This window comes from Lagopus leucura, unplaced genomic scaffold (genome assembly GCF_019238085.1).
Source record: "Lagopus leucura isolate 7727_CA_CO unplaced genomic scaffold, USGS_WTPT01 Super-Scaffold_774, whole genome shotgun sequence".
NCBI lineage: Eukaryota > Metazoa > Chordata > Aves > Galliformes > Phasianidae > Lagopus > Lagopus leucura.
The window spans coordinates 5,443,306-5,467,576 of record NW_024962258.1 but is presented as its reverse complement, the minus strand read 5'-3'; the positions used below and the strand labels follow the sequence as shown (position 1 = coordinate 5,467,576).

At 40.9% G+C, this 24,271-nt stretch overlaps 1 protein-coding gene across 1 annotated transcript in view; it reads right to left on the bottom strand.

Moving 5' to 3' along the window:
* RNF38 (ring finger protein 38) overlaps positions 1 to 23,857 on the bottom strand; it is an 82,950-nt gene extending 59,093 nt beyond the window's left edge. Inside the window, exon 1 of the mRNA XM_042864911.1 lies at positions 23,843 to 23,857. The gene's annotated coding sequence lies outside the window, so the exon portion shown is untranslated. The remainder of the gene's footprint in view (positions 1 to 23,842) is intronic.
* Between the last annotated feature and the right edge of the window lie 414 nt (positions 23,858 to 24,271).

The following is a 24,271-nucleotide window of genomic DNA, read 5'->3' as shown; positions in this document are numbered from 1 at the left end:
TATGAAAAGTAAAATAATTAGTAAAAAATTAGTAAAAAAGTCAAAATTTGAACGTCACAAGTAGACTTGTTTTTCAGGGTTTTCACTTCTCTGAATTTTTTTTTAATTCAAGGCAAGCCAAAGCCGTGCCAATGCAACAGCTTCACCATATGGCTGATGGGTCCTTTTCTGCACAGGCACATGCAGCCCATGTCCCAGGTGAAGCAGAAAGCATGGGGACCCTGCTACTAAGCAAGGACAGAAACAGAACTGTAAGCAACCTATACAAAAAAACAAAACAAAACAAAACAAAACAAAACAAAACAAAAAGCTCATGTCGTGATGTAGAAATACACTGAAAAAACGCCTGAACACTGAAGTTGATTCCTGTCGCTCAAGACTTGTATAAAGAAGATTTGGGTATGTGACAGGAGCCTGAAAGAACACCTGCTTCCATGCAACAATACCAATTATCATGTCTCACTCCTACAGTGTTCTCTAGCGGATGAAGAACTAGAAATATTTCTACATCAAGGCATGAGACAGATAGCACAAAGCAAGTGCATGCAGCATCCATCTCCCCCAGATCACACCCCAGTTCAATCTGCTCTCTGCAGCCAAAATACAACATTTTATCTCAAAGCATTACCTTGGAGCAAACCAAGGTAAAACCAACTGATCTCCCCCTCTGCTCATCCCAGCAGATAAACATGCACAGAGCCTTTGCTCAGAATTTTATCCCGCATCATTACTTAAGCTTTGTAAAGGGGAAACAATCCTCTTGCAATTGCAGCTGAAGGTGTTTAGAACTCACAACCCTCACAATGCTTGCTCCATGCTATGCAGATGAGCAGCAGCCTCTGTGTTGGTAAGCATCTTGAGCTATCCTATTCATAAAATCAGTAAAACAGTCCAGCACTCACACACCCATAGATGACAAAGATGTGGGCAGCAAGCTCCCTTCCTCTTAATTCCCGTTTCAAAAGCAGAAAATGGCTATGAATTGGATCTGTATACAAGGGTCGGGCTGCCTGTTATTTGAGTAAAGCACAAAGGCTGCCCATTTCATTACATCTCTCTATAAGGAACAGCAAGAAAACTTCAACTCCTTGTCTTTTCAGCAGTTAAAAGCCTTTCAGCTATTTTGACTCACTTATTACACCTTCACACAAACCATTCATGTCATTTTAAGAAATGACACACAATTTTCTACCTAACCATTTACAAAAGAATGAGTAGAAAACAGCACTAGGTAGTACACAAGCACCTTTACCTCAAACAGCTGCTGAGGAGGGTCTGTGACTGTTTATCTAAAGAGGAAAAAATAAATCCTCCTTGCTCTACAGATACATGAAAGATACATGAAAGAAAGACACACAAAAGTCAGCAGGAAATTGCTGAGGGAGATGCAGGGGTGAAAAGTTAAGATTCCATACCACTGCTGTCAGATACTTCAAGTAAACAAATGAGGAAAAATGCTCCAAACTAAAGTTGATTATTTCCAGTGTTACACATAACAGTTCAAAGAGAGCAGAAAGAAATGCAGCTTTTAAAGATCAGTGAATAAATAAATATGTACATACTGCCTATCTACCTCAACACCAGGTACACATGCTCAATAACAAGGAAAGAATCAGAATCAGACTAAATAGTAATGCAGCAGATCAGTATTTAGGACAAAAATCATTCTCTCCCAGGCTCTTTTCAATACTATATATTTTATCTCTAATACCAATGATTCAAGTGACATCTTTTGGACAACTAGACTCTAGTTGTTCTAGTGCTATGTCATACCAAAATTGGCATCTCATTTACTAATTCCAGCTTGGAAGCAAGGCTGTAATCACCTCGGAATTACTATGTACAGTGGACAGCTATGAATATAGATCTTTCTCAAATGACTTCAATTTAGAATGCACAGGGCAACCCACAGCTTTTCTATGTGAAAAAAATGACAGCACTGAACTGCTGGAGATCGCATGCTTCCCCCATTGGAAAGACAAAGGAAGATAAGAAAAATTTCCCTGATCAATAAGCAATACCTCAGAAAGACTGCTGATCATTCAAATCCCTTCCTTCATATCCCTCCACAAGGATCAACAGGGAACCTTCTGAAAATAATGTATTTTGTTCACATATGAGGGAAGAAAAGACAATTCCCCTTCCTGCCTTCCTTTTTGCAAAGCTTTCACGTGACCCCAGTGTGTTTTAGTTTGTTGTCTGCATTTAAAGGAATGAATGCCTACATTTTGTTTGTTTCCCTCACTCACAGCTTTAATTAACACTAGACAACAGGGATCAGCACTATACACACCTGGAGGATATGCCTACAGTAACAAAAGCTGCCTTACTGACACTCTGGGAGCCTCCCAGTAAAAAAGAATCACAAGTTACTACTACAGGTCCACAATTTGTCCAATAGTCTTGGGAAAGGTTGCTCACTCAGCTGCTCTGCAGTGAGCAAAAACTCCTAATATGTGCAGAGATCGCTAAAATGAACATGCACTTGACCTCCCCTAGGTTTTACTCTGCATGGTTCTCAAACACAAGCAACAGTATTTCAAAGTTACATAACTACTATAGATTTAATTTTTTGTGAGTTTTGACAAAGATGTGTGATGCAACTCAAATCTCTGTGGATCTTCTCCATCAGAGAAATGTGTGTTTCACCCTAGACCAATTCTCTGGTGAAGTGCAAGACTCCTAGTTAATGAGAACAATAAATAATCCTGTGGTACCCCAGCACTCAAAATAATTTATTAGTACGTGGGATGGCTGCTAGTTTCAGGACAGATCATTCATCTAAGATCTGAGAGGCAGCTAGAATAATTTTTCCTAGATAGAAGATAGATAGACAAAAAATTCAAAAGCTTTATGAGCTGCAAAATACTGCAGCTGACATACTCAAAACACCCTCATATCATCTGAGCAGAGGGGCACTGGAAGTCATTTACTGTAGTACTGCAGACATTTAGGCCCACAAAAAGCAGAGGAGCATTAAAAACAAGGAACCAGCAAGCAGGATTTGAGGGTCAGACATAGAGCTAGTTAGGAGAAATTCTCACTCAGCATTTAAATTGGAATCTGCCAATCAGTCAAAATCATTTGGGTTTGGCAGTACTCTGCCAGTGCTCCTGGTTTATTACAAAAATCCGTGCCAGCCAGTGGCTGCTGGCAAGGCTCCCCAGGAGCACTAACCACAGCCGGGTCTCTGGGGCCACCTGCAGGACTGCCCTAAGGCTTACACCCACTTACACCACAGGAATCAAATCCTCCATAGAACGCTAATTCACTGGGGATCTAATGGACACAAACCATCTCTGTATGCTTCCACAGTCAGCATCACGTTTGCATGCCTTAGAACCAAGAGCAAAAGTTAAGGAATGGAAACAAAACGAAGCAGAACAGCGTGTACATAAAATTCCCGAGAGGTAAGTAAAAGAGAAACTGATGAGAGACCTCTTGGCAACACCATCCAACCAGTTACATGTGAGCATGGCTGAGGACAGGCTGAATGAGAACACAAGTTTCTGGCTGATTTTGGAGGAGCGGGACAGATCCATTTTTAAAGCAAGGAATATTTTGTCACCGAGGTTCATGCACTTTAAACTCCCACATCTGGCTACTTTTCTCCCTCAAGAAAAAATAACCCGTGAAATGAAGAATGTTTACCAAAACATTCCAATGCCAGAGGTACATTCTACAAAGGCTGCCCCAAAAGTAGTGCCTCCTGTTTTACGATGTTAGCCCACGGGTGTTGGTGGTACGGCAGAAGAGGTGGAACCTTCCTACCAATATTGCATTACATGCTGTTGCAATGTGACCAATGGCAGCAGAGGGGCACTCTGTCAGAATGGCAGCTGACATGGAAACGTGGATGGAGCGAAGGTGTGTCACTGAATTCCTCTACGAGGAAAGAAAGGCAAACACAGACATTCACTGATGTTTGATGAACGTTTATGGAGACCAAACAGTGGATGTCACACAGTGAGGTAGTAGGTGGTGTATTTCAGCAGCAGCAATACCTATGAGAAAGACAAGCCACGTTCTGAATAGCCATGCACAGTTGTCACACCATGAAATGAAGAGTGTCTTGATCAACTCATCTGCAGAAATCAGCTAAAGGTGGTGACTGTGTTGAAAAAGAGTGTTTTCTAGCTAAGATTTGGCTCTATCAAATAGTGTTACTGAGTTCTTCCAAGCTTTTAAGAACCGTGGCCCAGCCTCCCATTTTCCACATTCATTAAAGTGAGCTTCTTGAGTACTTCAGTAAAGAAACGTTTTCCAATACAAGATACAGCCTCTGCCATTGGAGGAAGAGGCTGCAGTGTTGAGGAGCAATAACGACAAACAAAATTTAAAATCCTTTTAAGTGTAACAGGACACACAGAGAGCATTCCAATGGCACAGCGTCTTTTTAAAGCTGCTGTACCAGGGCATTAGCCAGCAGGGCTCAGCAGCTGCAGCTGACAAGCCTGCCCACAGCCTGAAGAATTTCTCCCTGGATCTCATGCAAAGAGGGCACTGGAAACAAGACCTGGTAGCAGTAAATCACAGTGTGACAGGAGTTGGTGGGCAAGCACACTCTGGGGAAGCAGGCCTGGAGTCTTTTGGTACAGCTCTCCTGGTCTGGTCAGTGGGAGCTCCAACTCAGCCAGCAGGCAATAAATATTGCTGAGCTGCTGGGGTGCTCTCCTGTCAGAGGAGCAGCTCACAGAAAGTACCAGAATAACAGAATTACAAAACATTTCACCTCGCTTCCTTTAAAAACCACAGCACAGTCTGCTGCAGAACATGTGCAGTTTGGATTACCTCTAAAATAAACTCCACCCTCACCAACTTTCCCAACATTTGATTACATGAACTAAGCAGCAGACATGCCAAGAAAAAATCTGTGATTTTTATGTCTTCTGAACAGAGCCAAAGGGGCTGCAATGACTATGTATCAAAACACAGGACCTCCACCAAATGTTTTTGTTGGCAGCCAGGCACAGAACAGCTAGGCCTGAAGTGATCATATAGAATCACAGAGTCATAGAATGGTTTGAGTTGGAAAGGATCTTAAAGCCCACCCAGTTCCACCCCCATGCCATGGGCAGGGCTACCCTTCACCAGCTCAGCTGCTCAGGGCCCCATCCAATCTGGCTTTGAGCATCTCCAGGGATGGGGCACCACAGCTTCTCTGGGCAGCTCTGCCAGCACCTCACCACCCTCCAAGTGAAGGATTTCCATCTAATTTCTAACCTACATCTCCCCTCTTTTAATATAAAACCATTCCCCCTTGTCTTATTACTATTCTACTGTGTAAAAAGCCAGTCTCTCTCCTGTTTATAAACTCCCTTCAAGTACCGGAAGGCTGCAACAAGGACTCCCTGGAGTTTTCTCTTCTCCAGAATGAACAAGACCAGCAAATCTCCAGGGCACAGGAAAAGTGTTCACTTCACTCAGTAATATCATCTTCACTAACCAAGGTGAATTTGTCATAGTGTCTGAGACTGAAGAACTTCTTTCTAGCTGTAGCAGAGTCTGATGTGGTTAATTTTTCTAAAGAACTCTGCTCTTGTGTAGGAATTCTTCCATTAGTGTCTCACGATAGCTCTGCAAAGAAGCCCAGCATTCATTTCCTTGCGAAAACTCTGGTGAACAGGCTGCCTATGCCACTTTCAGTGAGCATTTCACTTCTCTTTAAAATCACTTTTGCTACTAAAACTCCTAACATTCTTATGTCTAGTCTTTCTGCTCATAGAGCAAAAAATAGGCCCAATTGATCTTTTTGCCTTGTACATTCCTCTGTAATGGCATGGGAGACTTTTTCCAGCAGCTCTTCTTTCACATTAAAGGGAGAAAGTTCTTGCAAGGTAAAGTGCTACCTCAGCACTGAATCAAAGAGCAAATGAGCAGATTTTCCTGAATGGTCAGCAATTTACACTGCTGACACACTTGAATATGCGCCTTAGACCACCTCATCTATTAGCCACTCCAGATGCAGAACATACATGTTCACTTCACTGATTTGTAAGAAGTATCTAATTTTTTCAAATAACGTTTTTATTTATTCTAAAAACTACATCTTCCGTCTTTAAAGAACTTTAAAAACTAATAATCCTCATCAGGCAAAATGTCAGACCCAGATGCCAGGTAATTCTTGACAAAGCAGAATGGGAAAAAAATTGTATTACCTTGCCTTTAAAGAGTCTTGCACACAAAACAAGATCCCTCTGCAATAAAGCCAGCTGTTTTTTGAGCCAGCTAAACAATGGTTAGATAGATTTATGTTGTCCCCAAAGGAGTAATTCTCACTCTCTGGCTGTCACAAGTCTTTCAACCATCCCTTTTTCTCCATGAAGCAGAAGTTTTTCCAGAATATTAAAAAATGAGAGTACACTCAACAACGGACAAAGCTTTAGACGAATTACAATTTTCAACAACAGAAAAAGTTATCAACAGGATGACAAATCCAGCCATTCGAATAAAAGTGTACCTCACACTTCCCATTACAAAATTCCAGCTTGCATGTTAGTAGAGACTGTCAAACAATAGCATTTCTGATCTATGGGAACTTTTTATTTTAATTCCAAACTATAACAGCAGCTGACAATGTCAAAGAGAAAAAAGAAATAAAGGTTAAGCCTGTAACAAAATGTATTCCCAAGAAGTAATTGCTATAACAGAAATGGATACTTCCTTCAATTTTCTCTCTCCTTTGAAGAAATTACCATGGGAAGCTGCTTTCCACCTCTGCCCATAAGAATTGGCCTTATAGACAGAGGCAGGAACTCTACCTAACCTGATCTTCATCCACAGTCTTCAGCTGAAGTCAAACAGCAGCTGAAGAGAATCTTACCCAACCCCTTCTCTAGCAGGGACTCCAGAGCAGGTTGCCCAGGACCATGTCCAGGTGACTACTGAAGATTTGAAAGGAGGAAATTCCACAGCCTCTAGATAACTTGTACCAGTGCTCTTGCCACCTGCACAGTACAGACATGCTACCTGGTGTTCCAGTTTGTGCCCATTGCTTCTTGTCCTCAATTCCACAACAAATCACCTCGACTGATGGCAGTACAATTAGTTTCATTACATTTTAGCTGTTTTGGCTACTTCTCAAGATATTACCTAACTCACTAATGAGGATGCAGGAACACGATACACTGTCTCCTTGCTTAAAAGTGGGAACATACTGAGACAGCAGAAAATAGCACTGTTCCAAAACCACAGTTCTCTTAGCCCATTCAGAAAATAAGGAAAAAAATCCAGTAGTAGAAAATACATCCCCCAGTATGTATTTGCAACATGTCCTGTATACAGTCCCACTAAAATACAATAAATGAATGAATGAATAAATAAATAAATAAATCATTTTCATTAGGAGTATATTGGAGGACAAGAAATGTATAATCAAACAACAGTGTCTCAATTAAAACACATTTAAACAATGAAAAGCAGGGAATTTACAAAACATCTTTCCAATTTCTGTTTAATTTAACCATAGCAAAGATCAATAAAAGATCTAGCAACAACTATGCTTAGTTGCTTTTTCCCTTTTAAAAAAACCCCATGATTTGGGAGAAACTTGCTGACCTTGCTGGGATGTGGTAAAAGTTCTCAATCCACAATTTTAAGCATGCAGAATCTATTATTTTTGGCTGTCATGCAGACAGCATTAGAGGGGGTTACAGGCTGGAACAGCCATTGCTTATTAGAACTTAGAAACATTACGAAGGCCTTCCACAACATGATCCCTTTTGTTCAGCTTGCTGATTTCTGCTAAGATTTAAGTAAGAACACCACAAACAGTTGCCAACAGGAGGACTCAGTGTGACTACAAAACAAACAGAAGTAATGCCAAAGATGTAATCAATGTAAACAAAGGATTCACATATACAAATGTTCTTCTTTCTGTCTTAAATTCTGTGCTAAGGAGATTCATTAAAGCACTGCTCATTGCTACCTTCTTGTTTGCAAAAGGTGTAATTCAGCACTGTGGCCCGATGTTAGTAATAAGAACTATTGGAAGCAAGCAAGCAATGACACCTTACATTTTCTAGATTAAAAATGTTTCTTTTTTTAAAAAAAGCAAAAATAGAAAGAAAACAAACAAACAAAACCCTTGTATACATTAGCAGGTTCCTGCACCAAAAATTCTGTTTCTTATGAGCTTAAAATTCCTGGGACCTACAAGCAGAAAGCCCAGAGATACCCCTCTCTCCAAGGAGTAAAAAGATTAAGTATCCACACTGCTCAGAAAAAAAAGAGTTCCTGCTTCTTGCACACACGGTTCATTAGTTAAGACTAAAAAATATTTTTTGTGAAGTCTTCTGTGAGCATCAGTGAATTTAACATGGCCCTCATTATTTTTTACTATGTTACTGATTATTATTATTCTTACCAGACATTATGAGTTCCAGGAGAAATTTGCTTGCAATCAAGCAAGTATTTTCTGCCCTACACATGACTCAGTTTGATAAGGAAATGAACACAAACTGAACCTCACTGTGTGACCTTTCCAGAATCAACACACATGCTGAATCACTCCTTGCTTTACTATAAAGCATGCAATTAATGGAGCAAACTCTCAAGGCACAGGAATAAGGATCTGTACATACGACAAGCTCTTTGGCTGGCTTTCAGTGCATCGTTCCCATGATCTGCCTGCTGAAGTTAAGCTAGCTGGAGTCACACAGCTCACAATGTTTGCTAAGCAGCCTGTCTTGAACAGCTTGTCTTCAAAGAAGATGCCAGAGCAAGTCTTGAAACTTTTGGACCAACTAAATTGGTAGTGGAAACATACTCAAGATATGTTCCAGTTACACTTGAATATACTTCTCTCTTTCACCAGGCTTCAAGGAACATGGTGTGAAGTTTACAGAGAGCTGAATTTGTCAAGGAGGTAGATGCAGAGCAGCAGGAGTTGATGGCTTAAAACACGTTATGCCTCAAATCTGGAAGACAGCACAGAGACATGCAGCAATAGTGACCAAGTCATGGAGTGAACATAGCACTTTTCAGCATACAGAAGAGATAACTAAGGGATATCAGACTACAAACATTGGTTTGATGAAAATAAGCAGAGAGCAATTACTCACTACTTCTCTCTGGACACCTGTCAGCATTGTGCAGTTACATACTTAACTCATCATTTTTCTACATAGTCCCTGTGTCAGCTCTGGAGCCATAGCCAGCTGTGGATCAGAAATGATTACAGATAATGAGATCACTGCCTGTTAACAGCTGCCAGAAAACTGGAAGTACAGACCATGAAAGGATCCTTCACTGCTTTTGATCTTGCAGCAGCTTATAGTTGCCACCCATTAAAATGAAGGACTAATAAAGAAGGACATGGCCTAAGGATAGATGCCTTTTTTTTTTCCCTAAACAAATGGAGATAAATAGTATACTCTTAGTTTTCTACAGCCACAGCCAGCATATAAGAAAACAAAAGTGATCATTTCCCAAATTCTGCTCTAACCACCATTAACTCAAAGTCAATCCCAAGATCAAGCTACATATTCTTCTAAGACATCTTGGCAACTTCAGAACTCTCGGGCAAAGGCATGACACTTCTGTTGCCAAGCTGACCTGTTTCTGCTTATAATAACCAGTAGAGTCTAGAGTGCTTTTGTCACCTGAACATCTGTGAAGGCCAGACTTTGTTATCAGGGAAGCAGGAACAAGAACTTAACAGATGTTATATGCTAGCTGGACTCTGCAGCACACTAAACCCAGTGCTATTACAAATGACTGTTAGCAGAGGAGATGGAGTTACTTAGAGATCCTACAGAGGAACAAGATAGCCGTCAGCTCATTTACCAAACTAAGAAAAAGTAAGAATGTGTTTACCATGTTTGTGAAAGAAAAGCCTGTAGAAAGTCCTTTCCCAAACTCACTCAGATGCTGCAAGGGTATTTCCCCTTTTATTATCTTTTATAGCTACTAAACAGATCATAAAATAACTTTAAAAAGGCATGGGGGCAACACGATCTCATGTTAAAAGAGATGCATTTGGTGGCCTACAGGCATCCTTAAGTCTCCTGGTACTACAATCTTCAGCTGTATCTTCACAAATACACCATGGCTTAAGAGGCTGCTTCTGCCAATGAGGAAGGTACAGAAAAAAAAAAACAGCAGATCCCATTGAACTTGTTACATTCCTTCAGGGAGAAGAGCAAGGTATTTACCTGGACACAGTAGAAAAATCAAATGTGAACAATCACGTCCAACTAAAGTCAGCAACACTCTTTAAACAATTCTAAACTACTTCATTGATTTTACATTCAACAGAAGAATAAGTATTATAGCTGTAAGAAAGCAGAAGTTTTTCAAATCTTTTAAATGGCTCTAAAGCAAAATCACATTATAAAGGAGAAGCAAACTTCGGAAGTGGTTGAATTACTATGGTTTGCACAATGCTATTTTCAACCCCTCTGCGAGTTATGACAGAGTGGAAATCTCTGTGTTTCCTCAGCACCCTGCCCAGTGATAGGACACTGCATATAGAGAAGGGTCACTCACTGCTCCCATTCTGCCTCATCTTTCAAAGCTCAGTGCTGCACACCACACTGGCCCTGTCTGAACACTGAACTTGTTTGAGTCTCACCACGACACCCCAGTGGTCCTACCTCAGATCTCAATGATATTAACCAGTCCACCACAAGTCTCTGACACCATTTTACAAAAACCTGTCCTGGCAAATTTGGGCCTGCTTTTCTGTCTGATCCTCCAGTGCTCAGTGCAACTTGTTGGCAGGCTTGTTTCCTAACTTCTTTCCATCAATCTCAGCTGCACTGAGACACACCCAGATGTCTGCAAAACCAGGCCCAGGATTATACTGAATATCCTGGAAGGGAAAGAGTTCCTGCAGAAAGTGTAGGTTGCATGGTTTATTTCCTGATGCTAGGCATCAGAAGCAGGAACAGAATTCAGTTGCCATGGCATTTCCCACCTTCACTGTCACCTAGGCATTCTCCTATTGGAAAGCTCTGTTCCGGTCACTGCTCACTTTCCCACATGAAATGGAGTTCCTAGAGAAATGCTCTCCTGAGGCACCCCTATTCCTTCTGCAGCAGCATCCAGTGCCTGATCTGAATGCAAAGCTGAAGTGCAGTAAAAAAGATTACACACGGTAAGGCATCATCGTAACAAACGAGTGTTAGAAAGCTATCTTAAGACTGCCCATACAGCTCAAAGATTACAAAGCAAATAATTCAAAATCCCAGATTTATCTTAGAGTAATTCCAAATATTGTGCTTCAAAAATATCTTCAGTTTCTCCATTTATTTTTCTTCTGATAGAACTCACCAGTTTTACTCTGCAGAATGAGAGCAATGCATAAATTGCTCCACAGACCTCAGAACAGCAATGTGGATTTCAGCCTCCCCTAAGTTTCCTACTGGCATAGCAATTGAACATCCAGAAGCAGCTGAAATCTACAAGAAGCAGCTAACAGTATGGAAGAATAAAGCAGATTACAGTCTCCACAGGTTCTTGGTAGGCAGCTCACTGGGACACTCAGTTGATTTAACTTTAGAATCTTACCTCATGGATACAGGAAGATCGCATTCTTCTGATAAAACCTGTGTTTCTAACCATAACACTCTACCAGGCCACTTGGCACAAAGCAAGGAGCGTCTCAAAGCCAGGAAATTAAGATTTCTATCCTGCATCATTGCTTCTCACAAGCCAAACTTAGGAACTGCAAGGACTGTTTGTCCAGTGGTCCCTGAGGAGACAGACTGCATAACACATAAGATGAGGGAAACTGAACCTTCATCTCTGCTCAAACCAGAAGGCAGAATTTGGGAGGATTCCTCTAAGTAGGTAACACAGCTGAGAGCTCAGATGAAATGCTTCTACACTAATGCAAGAAGCCTGGGAAACAAGTGAGATGGAAGTCACAGTGCAGTTAGAAACTGTGACTTCACTGCTATCACAGAGACATAGGATAAATTACACAACTATACTGCAGTCAAGGGCTATAAGGTTTTTAGAAGAGACTGACAGTGAAAGAAGGGTTAGGGTGTTGCCCTCGATGTTAAGAAATAAATATATTACCGAGAGCTGCCCTTGAGAAATGGTCATAAACAAGTTGACAGCTTGTGGGTAAAAAATAAGCACATCTGGTGGTTGCAGTCTATTAGAGACCTTCTGATAGGGGAGTCTGCTGATGAGGTCTTCTTGCTTCAGTTACAGGAAGCATCATACTTATAGGTTCTCATCCTGATGGGAGTTTTCAACCCCCCAGATGTCCTCTGGGAAAAATACATGGTTGGATGTAAGGAACCTAGAAGACTCCTTGAGTGTGTTGAGGATAACTTCCTGGTCCAAGTGTTAGACAGACCAACCAGAGGTAAAAACATTACCAGACCTGCTGCACACCAGTGCAGAGGAAATCATTAAAGAAATTGATTGGAGGCAATCTGGGCTACAGTGAGCATGCCCTGTTTGTGATCTCAAGGAATTTGGGCCTGAGCTGAGTCAGGGCCCTGAACTTCAGGAGAGTGAAGTTCATGCTGCTTAAGGAATTATTGGATGAGACACCCTGAAAAGCTGTCCTTAGGGACAAAGGAATAGAACAGTGCTGGAAACTCTTTGCTTTCTGAGAGCAAAAGATCCCTATCCCCCAGTGCACAAAGTCAAGCAGGGAAGGCAGGAAACCGGCATAGCTGAACAAGAATGACCTGCTGGTCAAGCTGAGGGATAAAAATGGAATGCACGGGCAGTGGAAACAGGGATCCGTGGCCTCAGAAGAGAATAGGGATGCTATATGAACATATAGAAGTGAGATCAGGAAAGCCATGGCACAGATGAGACTGAATTTGGCAAAGAATGTGAAAAATGACAAGAAGGGATTCTATAGGTACATTAGTCAGAAGAGAAAGGCTGAGGAGAGTGTACCTCCTCTGATAAATCTCCAAATCTACCCTCAGTAGGTATGGAAAAGGCCAAGGTATTCAACGATTTCTCTGTCTTGTTCTTCACTGGCAGTTAGCCTGCCCACATCTAACATGTCCCTGAATCTCTAGGTGGTTAGGGAAGCAAAACCTCTTCTACTGTAAGTGCAGAGCAAGTTCAAGACCATGTGATGAGATTGAATACAAGTCTACAGAGTCAGACAACATGCAACCCAAGGTCCTGAAGGAACTGACTGATATGGTTGCCAAGCCACTCTCTATCATACTGAGAAAGTCATGACTGTCAGCTAAAGTGAGCCCCACCTCTGTGCCTGATCATGGAGCAGATTCTTCTGGAAGCTATGTGAAGGCACATGTGAGACAGAGAGGTGATCTGAAACAGCTAGCACGGTCTCATCAAAGGCAGATCATGCCTGGCCAATCTAGTGGTCTTCTATGATAGGGTGACAGCACCAGTACGCAAAGAAGAGCAACTGATGTCACCCACCTAGACTTGTGCAAGGCCTTTGACATGGTCTCACACCACATCTTTGAAGTGGAGAGATTAAGATTTGAAAGCCGGACTATTTGCTGAATGAGGAATTGGTCGAATGGGCATAGAGGATAGCGGTCAACAGCCCTACAAACACATATGACAAATGGTGTCCCCTGGGGTCTATCTTGGGACTGGTGCTCTCAGACATCTTTATCAACAACCTAGGCAGTGGGATTGAGTGTACCCTCAGCAAGTTTGCAGATAACAGTAAGCTGAGCATTGATGCACTAGACAGAAGGGATGTCATCCAGAGAAACCTAGAAAACCTCAATAAAGCTACATATTGGAACTTAATGAGATTCAACGACTTCAAGTGCAAAAATGTTGCATTTGGGTCAGGGCAACCTAAGATACGTGTACAGATCGGGAGAACTCACTGAGAGGTCTGTGGAGAAGACTTGGGGGTCCTGATGGACAAAACCTTTACACCAGCCAGCAGTGTGTGTTTGCAGCTTGGAAGAGAAACAGTATCCCGAGCTTTATCAAAAGAGAGGTGGCCAACAAGGAGAGGAAGGGGATTGTTCTCCTATGCTGTGCCCTTGTGAGGCCCCATCTGGAGTACCAGATTCCCATGTACCTCCCCAGCACACTAAAAATGCAGGACTGCTGGAGTAAGTCCAGAGGAGGGCCATGAAGATGATCACAGGGCTGGAGCACCTCTCCTGTGAAGAAAGATTGGGATTGTTCAACTTGGAGAAGTGAAAGTCCTGAGGAGACCTTATCGTAGCCTTCCAGTACTTAAAAGGGGCTTGTAAAAAGGAAGGAGACTGACTTTTTTCATGGTTTGATAGACAAGGTAGGAAGAATGTTTTTAAACTGAAAGAAAGGAGGTTTAGGTTAGATACTGGAAGAATATTTTTTTTACTCAAAGGGCAGTGAGGCCCTGGCACAGCTGCCTAGAGAACTGTGGATGCCCCATCCCTGGAGATACTCAAGGCCAGGTTGGATGGGGCTCTAGGCAGCTGAGCTGGTGAGGAGCAGCCCTGCCCATGGCATGCAGTTTGGAATTGGATGATCTTTAAGGTCACTTCCAACAAGCCACACTGTGACTATAATAACAGCATATATAGCATAGGAGAAAGGAGGAAAAATGGGAAATGTTTTCTTAATTCTTTTCCACTTATAGACAATCCTTTAAAACAAGTTGCTTTTAAACAAAAACTAAGCATGAGAAATAGATAAAAAAAGTAAGTTTCCCAGTTTTTGAAGAAAGTCTTATGACCCAGATGAAATAAGTCAAATAAAGTGCTGTTTCCTACCATCTCTCATAATTAAGACTACACTCATCATGTTGTTTTGTTGCTGTTGTTTTTTAATTTAATAAAATTAGAAGAGAGAAGAAACACTGCACAGCAATAAATGGGCTTATTTTCCTTACAAATAATTACAGACAATTCATATGCAATTTAGTTTAAAATGTGTTTTTGGAGAATTATTCTTTCACATGGTTATGTTGTCTTGAGGAGCTTCTTCACATCTCAATTTTTTTCATGAGCTCCTCCAAACTGGTCACTCAAGTCACAGAACATTAGATTAAAAAAAATAAAGAAAGAAGAAATTGCTCTCTACTAAACCCAAACAAAGCTCTTTGGGCTAAAATTACACATGACATAAAATGAGCAAGCAAGCAATAAACAACTGCAATACTGTTATCAAAATTGACATAAGCCTTAAAAGAAAGCAAGAACAACTTCTGTGAATCATAATGAAAGATTTGTCTTAGTTCAGTAGCTACAAACTGTATGCAGACGATCCAACATGAAGCTCATGACTACAGTGATATATATGCAAAGATCCCAGACATTCTGCATCTTCAAGTCTTAAAGTATTTTAAAGGTAATTAAGCATCATTACGTGCTATAGTCTCTGCTTTGACAACTGTTTTATGACTTCATGGGAAAAAAGTTAGAGGAACAGCTGTCCAAAGCATTTTGTGCTAGAAATGCTGACTACCTAGAACTCTGTTACAGTAGATGTTGTTGTTGTTTTTCCTCAATGAAATTGTTGAAAAGTTAAATAAATTGCAGTAGAGATAAATTAAATAAGATTCAGATAAATTTGGAAGCAGCATTCACAGAGGATAGAAAAGTGGGCATATAAAAAAAGATGTATTACTACACACAATTTAGAAAAAGTTAAAGAAAAAGCATAATTAAGAAAACATACCTGCACTAGTAAAACTGGGGGAAAAAAGGAATTAATATCTTCAGTTAATTTTCTACAAATTGACAACTTACTGAGGGCTGCAGTGTGAAGAGCCTGCTGCCGTGATAACTCCCTACCAAGTAACACCACAGGAGAGGAGCCTACACTGCCATCCCAACAGAGGCAGGCTCTGGGATTACGGCACGGATGTCTGGCAGCTGCAGCCTGACCTCTGATAGGCAACAGGCTGAGCAACTTTTGTTCTGTGAGATGACAGATTAATTTCTCAGCACCCCCAAATCTCTGGGGTGGGAGTGTGAAATACTGTGATCTATCCAAATCACCTCTGCAGATGCTGCCCCAGCTGTCCAGCACTGAAGCAAGAATACAGAGAGCAGAGCTGCTGCAACCTGAAATGATTGCGCTAAAACCAAAACACAAGTAATATTTGAAGCTTTTCTGTCTTTAATATGCTTTTGAATATCATTTACATGACAGCACAAATAATGTCATTGCACAGAAGTCTTTGTGGTACATTTGCAAATAATAACATCGGCTTTATTTGTACCATTTACAGCATCCTGTCTATCCATGGATAGAAGGAATAAAGGCGAGTTTTAGATAGAAGAAACTGAAAACTCAGCAATCATAATACAGAGTTTAGTTACATGAGGGGCATAGTCAGTTAGTCCACTGTAGAAATTCATGAAGGAAATGTTTCACATGACATAATAATATCAGAAGACTGTCATCAACATGAAAGTCAGTTATTACGGAGGGAAGAATGTCTCTGCAAATTTCACAGGACAAACCAAGGGAAAAAGTAAAAGTACAGTGGGCCTGTTTAAAGATAAAGGGGGACAACTTTGCAAATGTTCTAAAAGAAATTACCAAGAAGGAATTTTGATAAGGGAGGAATTGGAAAAAGCACAAAGTGTATCTGGCATGAGATAAAGATTATAACAATTTCTGAGACAATCACACATCACAAGATCTAACCTTCCATGTCTGAAGGTAAGATCGATCTTTTAAAAGTTAACAGAAATAACCAGAAGCTGCAGATGTTATTCACAGGAGAAAAAGAGGAGAAACAGAAAAGTTGAGATAACTGCCTAACCCCTGAGCTGAATTCTGTTCACAGAAGTCTCTTTTTTCCCCCCTCAAAGACAGTTTCACTCAAACTTCACCTGCTTAGCACATCACTTTGCTTGACATCCCATTTACTTCATCACCCTGACATGCTGTGGTAAGTCAGTAAGGGATACTTCTCAGAGGAAGGCTTACCAGGAACTAACAGAACAGCTGTCCTCTTTGAGTGCTATAACAAAAATCAAACCACAGCAAAGAAATTTCCTGAGTGTTCCTGGGAGCTCCAACTTCAGGCACTACTACTTTAACTGCTTAATTTTCTGTTTTTCTTAACCCCAAATGTGCCAGAGTCATTTAATATAATGGTAAGGTATACTGTCACGTCCAACACTGGTACCAAAACGTCTGCTTCTCTCACTGCTGCATACTTCTTTCACTTCTTTCATTCATCCTTCTTTCAGCCTGGACATTAATAATAGCTCAAGGCATACTTCCAAATAACACAAAATTAATAATACGAAGGTAAACATTCAGCCAGTAGCCTAGGTGAACAAGCATACTAATGATAAGCTACATGAAGGCTTCCTTTTAACAGAAGGTATTAATATTATTCCAATTGGACACTACAACCTTCGCATCTAGCAGGTGACTGAATACTCACTCATTTCTGAAGATGGGCAGTGAGTAGGTGTCATGGTCAGAAAGCTGTGAACTGTAGGAGAGGCTTATTGAAGAAACAAGAAGGATGTGGTCATGACATGTCTGAAGTGCAGCAGCACTCTGGGACAGCTTTTCTTCTGCTTTCCTTCTACCACCTCAGCTGCAGTTGTGAGACATGAACTCTACCTCCAGTATACCTACCTTCAGAAGCCCTTAAGGGCTTGACCCATCCCCCTTTCATGATGCCACACCAATTAGAAGCCAACATACTTATGAGCACATTGTCATTACGCATTTACCTGCCTCTGAAAACCAAAGCTTCTAGAGCAGGAAGACTGCCCACTGTGTGTCACTGCCACACTCTATTACATTCAGGAGTTCTTCCACAATAGCATCGCTTAAACCTTATTTAAGGAACTTACATAGCTCTCAGGATAATTACTGCATGGAAATGATTCTTTTGTTCTCTCTTTAAAAGAGAAACACAGCCGACTTAAGACATACTTCTTGGTATTGCTAATTTCAGAAGATATAAGCTGTTTTAGATAGGGGGCAGAAGACAAACTTCCAAAGCAAGGTAGAAAAACCCAAGCTGAAGTGGGAGTACAGGACACAACTGGAAGCATCTCTCACAAAACCCACTCCACTTGAGCAAGCATCTGAAGATCCAGTCTCCATTCAGCGCCAGTGAAGCTACAGCTCTGTACACTCTGGTTTGATGGTGAGGTTACCTACTGAGATGTTTCTGGGATTCCAGCAGTAGTATCCACAGGGGAGAAGGAGAGAGGGAGCCACTTCTGCCACACAGCTCTGCCATCCTGGCCAGGCAATGCTTCCACATTTCCAGGACATGCTCAGGCCATGCTCTGCTCAGGAGCTGGCAGTACTGGGAATGCAGGAGGTGTAACTGAGCCAGTCCCACAGAGACACACCAGCATGCAAAACAAAGTGGGCAGAGCTGTTCCTTGAAGAAGCATTTCTGCTCACCTCTCTAGCATGGTTCTGTAATATTGGACAGACTTAAAAGCTTAGTGCAATTCTTGCTTTCTAGCCTATAAAGGTCAGACATAACCTGGGGTCAACACAAAAGACAGATAACAACTGGGAATTTTTAAAGGACTTAAAACATGGAGTGGAGAGGAAATAAAGTGACAGATGAAATCCCATTCCAAGAGCCAAACAAGGATGAAGATAAATCCAGCTACACTTGTGTACCAAAATCTTCCTCTTTCTTACTCTTTTTAATGGAAGCAGTCTCTTTGCTTTGGTTAGAATTTGCAGATAAACATTCAAAGTTAGCAGAAAAGCTAAGAAAAGCAACAGAGCAAGACTGAAGATGCCTTACACTCAAGGTCTGCTACTAGTTTCAAAGGTACATTCTTGCGAGCCTGTAATTCAAAACACAAAACAGGAATGAAACAAGCTGGGGGGGGGGGCAAAGACAATATATGGGTTTGGACTTTTCAGCACTGATGAGAGATGGTTTACTATGCATCACTCAGAACTTAGTCAGAGAACAGTTACTCAGCATGCCTCAAAAAAAGGTCCAGTCCACAGAACACGATATGTTTAACACGACTTCCCTGAAAAGGTGCTCCTGAAGCTGAAACAGGGCAAAAAAGAATTACTTGGTTTGTGCTTCATTTGCATCCAGCTCTCAAGCATTTACTGTGGACCGTGAGAAGCAGAATGGTTCAGCCTAGACTGATTAGGGACAATGTAAGAACAATTTTTCCACAAAATACTGTTCAATTTCAACAAACATCCCTTCAGACACAGGTTCCAGGTCTTGCACAGCGCTCAGTACTTGTATGCTGCCCCAGCACAACTGAGGGGCAGAGCCACTGTAACCAACAGCAACTCCTCTCAGAACATAAAGCTCATTAACAGATACTGTATAGCTTATTGGGCAGAAGCAGTTTATCATTGATGAAGAAGTGCTATCACACTGACAGGTGCCTGAGCAGGGCAGCAAAAATGTTCTGGAATGAGATCAGACAAAATCTACACAGCGCTCCTACTCTCTGAGAGGTTGGCCTAATTATCAGTTCTTCTTTTCACACTTTCTCTTGCTGCATTTTGCAAAAGAAAGCTTCTCTAAGAATGACAGTGATTTAGGTAAAAACATTTTGACTACTGGAATAAAGTATGACACATTATTTCCTGGTTTGGGAGCAAGGTAGCAAGCCCATGATTTTCCTGGAATACAACCAAGTGCCATATTTGCTTAAATTGCTTAATACTCAGTACATGACAGATTCTTCTGTGCTCAGGTACCTGGGAACTGAAACTAGAAAAAAAGAGCAGCAGACATAGTTAAGTCTGGAGAAAATTACTACAGAACAACACAATGAACAAAAAGATTAGGTAGAGCTTTTGCAAATGACATTTTTGTTTTCACACCTCAAGTCACCTGGAGGGAATGGATGTTAAGAGGAGTTGGACTCTTAGGAATGGACTCTTAGGAGCACAGCTAGGAGCAAGGATGTCAGTACCAAGGGAACAGCCAAGGATATGTAGAGCCAAGACTATGCATGAGGAAAAAGGGAACTGGAGGTTTTCACACTACTTCCCAGACACAAGCTCAACCTGGGGACTCTCTGATATTAAAAGATTCCCATTTCTGCCAACAGTGGGATTTTACAAATTCAAAGCATCCTTTCAAGAGAGCCCAACACGAAGCAGCAATTAAAGCACTCCCCAATACTGGAAGTATCTCGTAAGCCATCGAAAGCATTAGAATGCTCCACTTAATGCTCCTAATGGTCCTACATCAAGACTTTCTCTTCTCAAGAGCAACTTTAGAAGAGAAAAATACAATCTAGCTTTTGCAACTCAAGTACTATCATTATCCTGCTTTAATAATACATGTAATGTTAATTCTCTTAGAGCAAAATGACTAAGCTATACTCTGGATTTCTGCACACAGATCCCCACTTGTCTAACTGCCAATGTTTTCTACATTATTTTCATAACAGGAACAGCTCTCTTATGATGGGAAACTCTCCCAATTTTAACAGGAAATTGTTTCCATCCAGTACTGGCAGTCATACTACACAGCTTCTGAGAGTGTACTCTAAGACGAAAATAAATGGAATGCTAAAATGATATTAATCAGCAGCTTCACCAGGAAAACAAACAAAAACAACAAAACCCACCAAAAAAAACAAAAACAAAAAAAAAAAAAGTGTGGTCAGCGATCAGATGTTTGGTTTTCTCTGACAAGGTGAATACACTTATGTGAAATGATGACGTGCTATTGGGCGATATTATTAATTTAGGTTTCCTGCTTTTCACTTGTAAGATAAAAAAGCTATTTGATTTTCATCACATGCTTAGAGAACATCTTACATCATATTCACCTATCAAACATGAGGCAAAAAACACCTAAAATACGTATATGCCTACACTAGGCACAAGAGGAAGCACAGAGATACCTGAGCAAACCACGTGAAACCCTGCAACAATTATACTCGGCATCCAAGGCTGATGTCTGCCTGTTTGTGGTTTGCTGCACTGTTGGGGTGAGGCAGGAAGGATCACTATCTGCACAGCTATAGGGCTCCAGCATCAGCCTTCTGAACAGTGAGGATTACTCAAACAGCAGGGACAGACTTTGATTCATGCACAAACTGAATCACATGAATGAAGGTATAATTCAGAGAAACATTATCTGCACATTGAGATCATTCCATCTGTGCAGTAATTTTAAACACTGTTTTTCATTCACTTTGCATTCCCATAGAGCTGCAAGGAATTGCTGACAATTACTCTCTCTCTTTCTCTCCCATCACTGATGCTATCTCTGTCTCTACTATCTCTACATAGTGAATAAACACATATTTCCCTACCACACAAAATATAAACAAGTGTCGTTAACATTTTTGCAAAACTCTAATTTACTTTGTGAATCTGTCTGAAATGTAATCTGTATATGCTAACGGCACCCTAACAACTACACAAAGGCACTACTAGTTACAGCAGATCATCTTTCAGATTGTTAAAAAATACATTTCTATATTCAACTTCATAGTAGCTATCAACCCTCCTCTGTTACTTAGGGCATCTCATAATTTACTCAGTAGGTCCCATGGACAAATGCAGGCAAAAACAAATGCCGCCTAGAAGTCATCAGGTAGACTGACAACTGGTTGCAAGGTCTTTGCTCCATTTCTTGATCACATTCTAGGGCAGTGCTAACACTGAGGGAAACGCTTCCAACCTGCCCCACATATCACAGGTATGCATCAGTAAGAATGCCCTGCAAACCCAGACAAAGATTTACCTCAGTTAACACCTAATGTCAGTGTTCATCCTGCTTAGGACAGGTGGACAGAAGCTGGGTAATGGGCAGCTTCTTCTGCTGCTCCAGCTGCAGCTTAAGTGAGCACAAATTTACAGTCTTAGAAACTGGGTTAATTTTCATGACGATCTTTACACTATTTCCAGATGGTTAATAAAGGGGTGGACATGTGATTCAGAGTTTAACAATGCAAACTACACAAAAAGCACAGAAAAGAAGACAAATGTTTTACTAACCCTAACAAGACCAAAGCCAGCCTTAGCTGCCTTAACGCAAATGATTTCAGTCAAACATTCCAGGATTAAAAGAAGAAGAAAAAAGCTCTGGCAGCACATCCTGATTTCACCTTCCCCCTCTGTTTTGCTCAACAGAGCCCCATGCTCAATCTGAAGAAAGAGATTGCCTAATATTGAAATAGATGCAGACAGTGTTCTTTACTGTGAAGACAGTCCATCATCAAAGTAATAGCCTCCTGGAGGAATCAGTTACCCCAGAGCTTATGAAAACACCTCACCCCATTGAGGACTCATTTCAGTGAAAAATGTGCTTCATAAAGTTTTCTTCAAAAGATACTAATATCTTGGATAAGCTATGATATGACTTCACATGGCTTGAAACAGTGGCAGATTTTCACCATAGCACACATCAGTGTTACCTAAAGCAACCGCAGCTGATCCTTGCAAAAACAAAAGGTCTTAACCATTCCTTTCTGCTTTGCGAACCAAATGCCCCTTGAAAAGGAGTACCTTTCTACAAACACAAGGATAGAAGTCATTTCCCATTCCTCCTCATGCAGAAATGCCACACACACTTCTAGAGAGACAGTTTCACTGATGAGCAAAGATTATTACTCTCAGCTCTTGCCAGCCATCTGGGTGACCTGTGTTCTGACATGAAAACCTGTAACAAAGTTCCTTCTGTCCTCCAGATGGACATGACTTTTGTATGAAGTTTATTCTGAATATCACAGCTCTAAGCGTTTGACAACAAGACAGTGACTGGTTAGATCTAATTCACTTAAAATGTTCTTAGAAAATGCACACAGAAATCCATGCGCTTGCATTTACAGTAAAATAGACAAAGTGCAGCAATTTTGTAAAGTGACAGAATATCAGGTCACTCATAAGTTGCAAATCATATATCAGACTGAATTCCACCACTCGCATTCCGTGTATAAAGCCAGATTATTTCTTTGCAACACTTGCAGGAGGCTTTTGTTTACTGTGTGAAAAACAAAACAAAAAACAGAAAAACTTTCTGTAAGCCTGGGGAAAAGTTAAAATTCTCAAATCCCCCAAGCCATAAGCAAAAGGCATGATATCTCAATCTTCAAGGATCTGTCAAACTTCAAACAGTTTTGGTTTGCATTTCTTTTTGAATGTGGTTATTTCATTTTCTTTACAGTTCCAGATTTTCCCACCCATGGCAAATTCACATGCATATAGAAATCCTAAGATTTCTGGCTAGTGACTAATCTAAAGAGCCTCAGTAGGATTCACAGTCCTTTTCTACATTCTTCTGAGTACACAAATGTCTTTATTTAAAATAAGGGCAACTCATTTTCCATTTCAGATGTAAGTACAGCATGAAGAGGCCAGAAACACCTCCCTTTGGGATCAACTACATTACCCTTTTTATCTGTACAGCTTCTCTAGGAAGCAAATGGCATAAATCATCATGCAGTAATCACACACAACACAACAAACTGGGCTTTACATATATCTCTCATCTAGCCACAGGACACCCCATGGAAATTAGCTGTGTTTCCTCCAGCATCTGTCTTAGAATTATTTAAAAATTATGAGCTTAAATTCCTTGTGCAGCCAACAAAGAGACAAGCACATACAGACAGACAAGGTTTGCCTGCACTGGTTATCATAATTCCGAGTCTCTATACTACAGGCCACAATAAAGCACTGCACACGATAACCCTTATTCTGCACACTTCAGTTTCCACAGCTTTTATTATTTTACATTCTGCATAAGGGAACTGTACTCGCACTATGGAATTTTTTTCATATCTCCTAATACAGTATGGGGCTATGGAAATACTCAGCTCACTTTTCTTTCTAACGGATTTCTCACTGTTTCCTTCTCTGCAGTTGCTGGTCCTTATCTGCTCATATTTTCAACTCTTTAGTTAGCTATGTAGCTCATTTTCCTCGCTAATTGTCACTCACTCTCTGTTCCATCATGTATCCCCAAGCCCCATCACACTCTTACCTTTCTCAAGTACACAAGACCCAGCTCTCCCAAATACTCCCATTACCATAGCTCCTTGTGCGCCAACTGATACTGATGGTAACATCTGAAAGCAAAAGCAGCAACACAGATGCACGTCAGCCAGTACCTGTGACATATCTACATAGCTCAGTAGTTTTCAGTTGTACATCTAGCAGCTTAACAGCAAAAATACCAACTTTAGTTCAAACTCTACTAGACACAGGAAGACTTCAATCATACAAGAAAGTTACTGCAATTTTACTCAATTGAAGCCGTTATTTTAAGTGACTAAGTCCTTCTGATTGGGACTGCTGTTACCTCTACACGACTGAATACATTACCTCTTTTTTTTTTAATGAGGGCGTAACAAAGGGCTCAAACATTTAGGAGCAATGCACATACACAGATTTAAAAACTTACATACAGTGC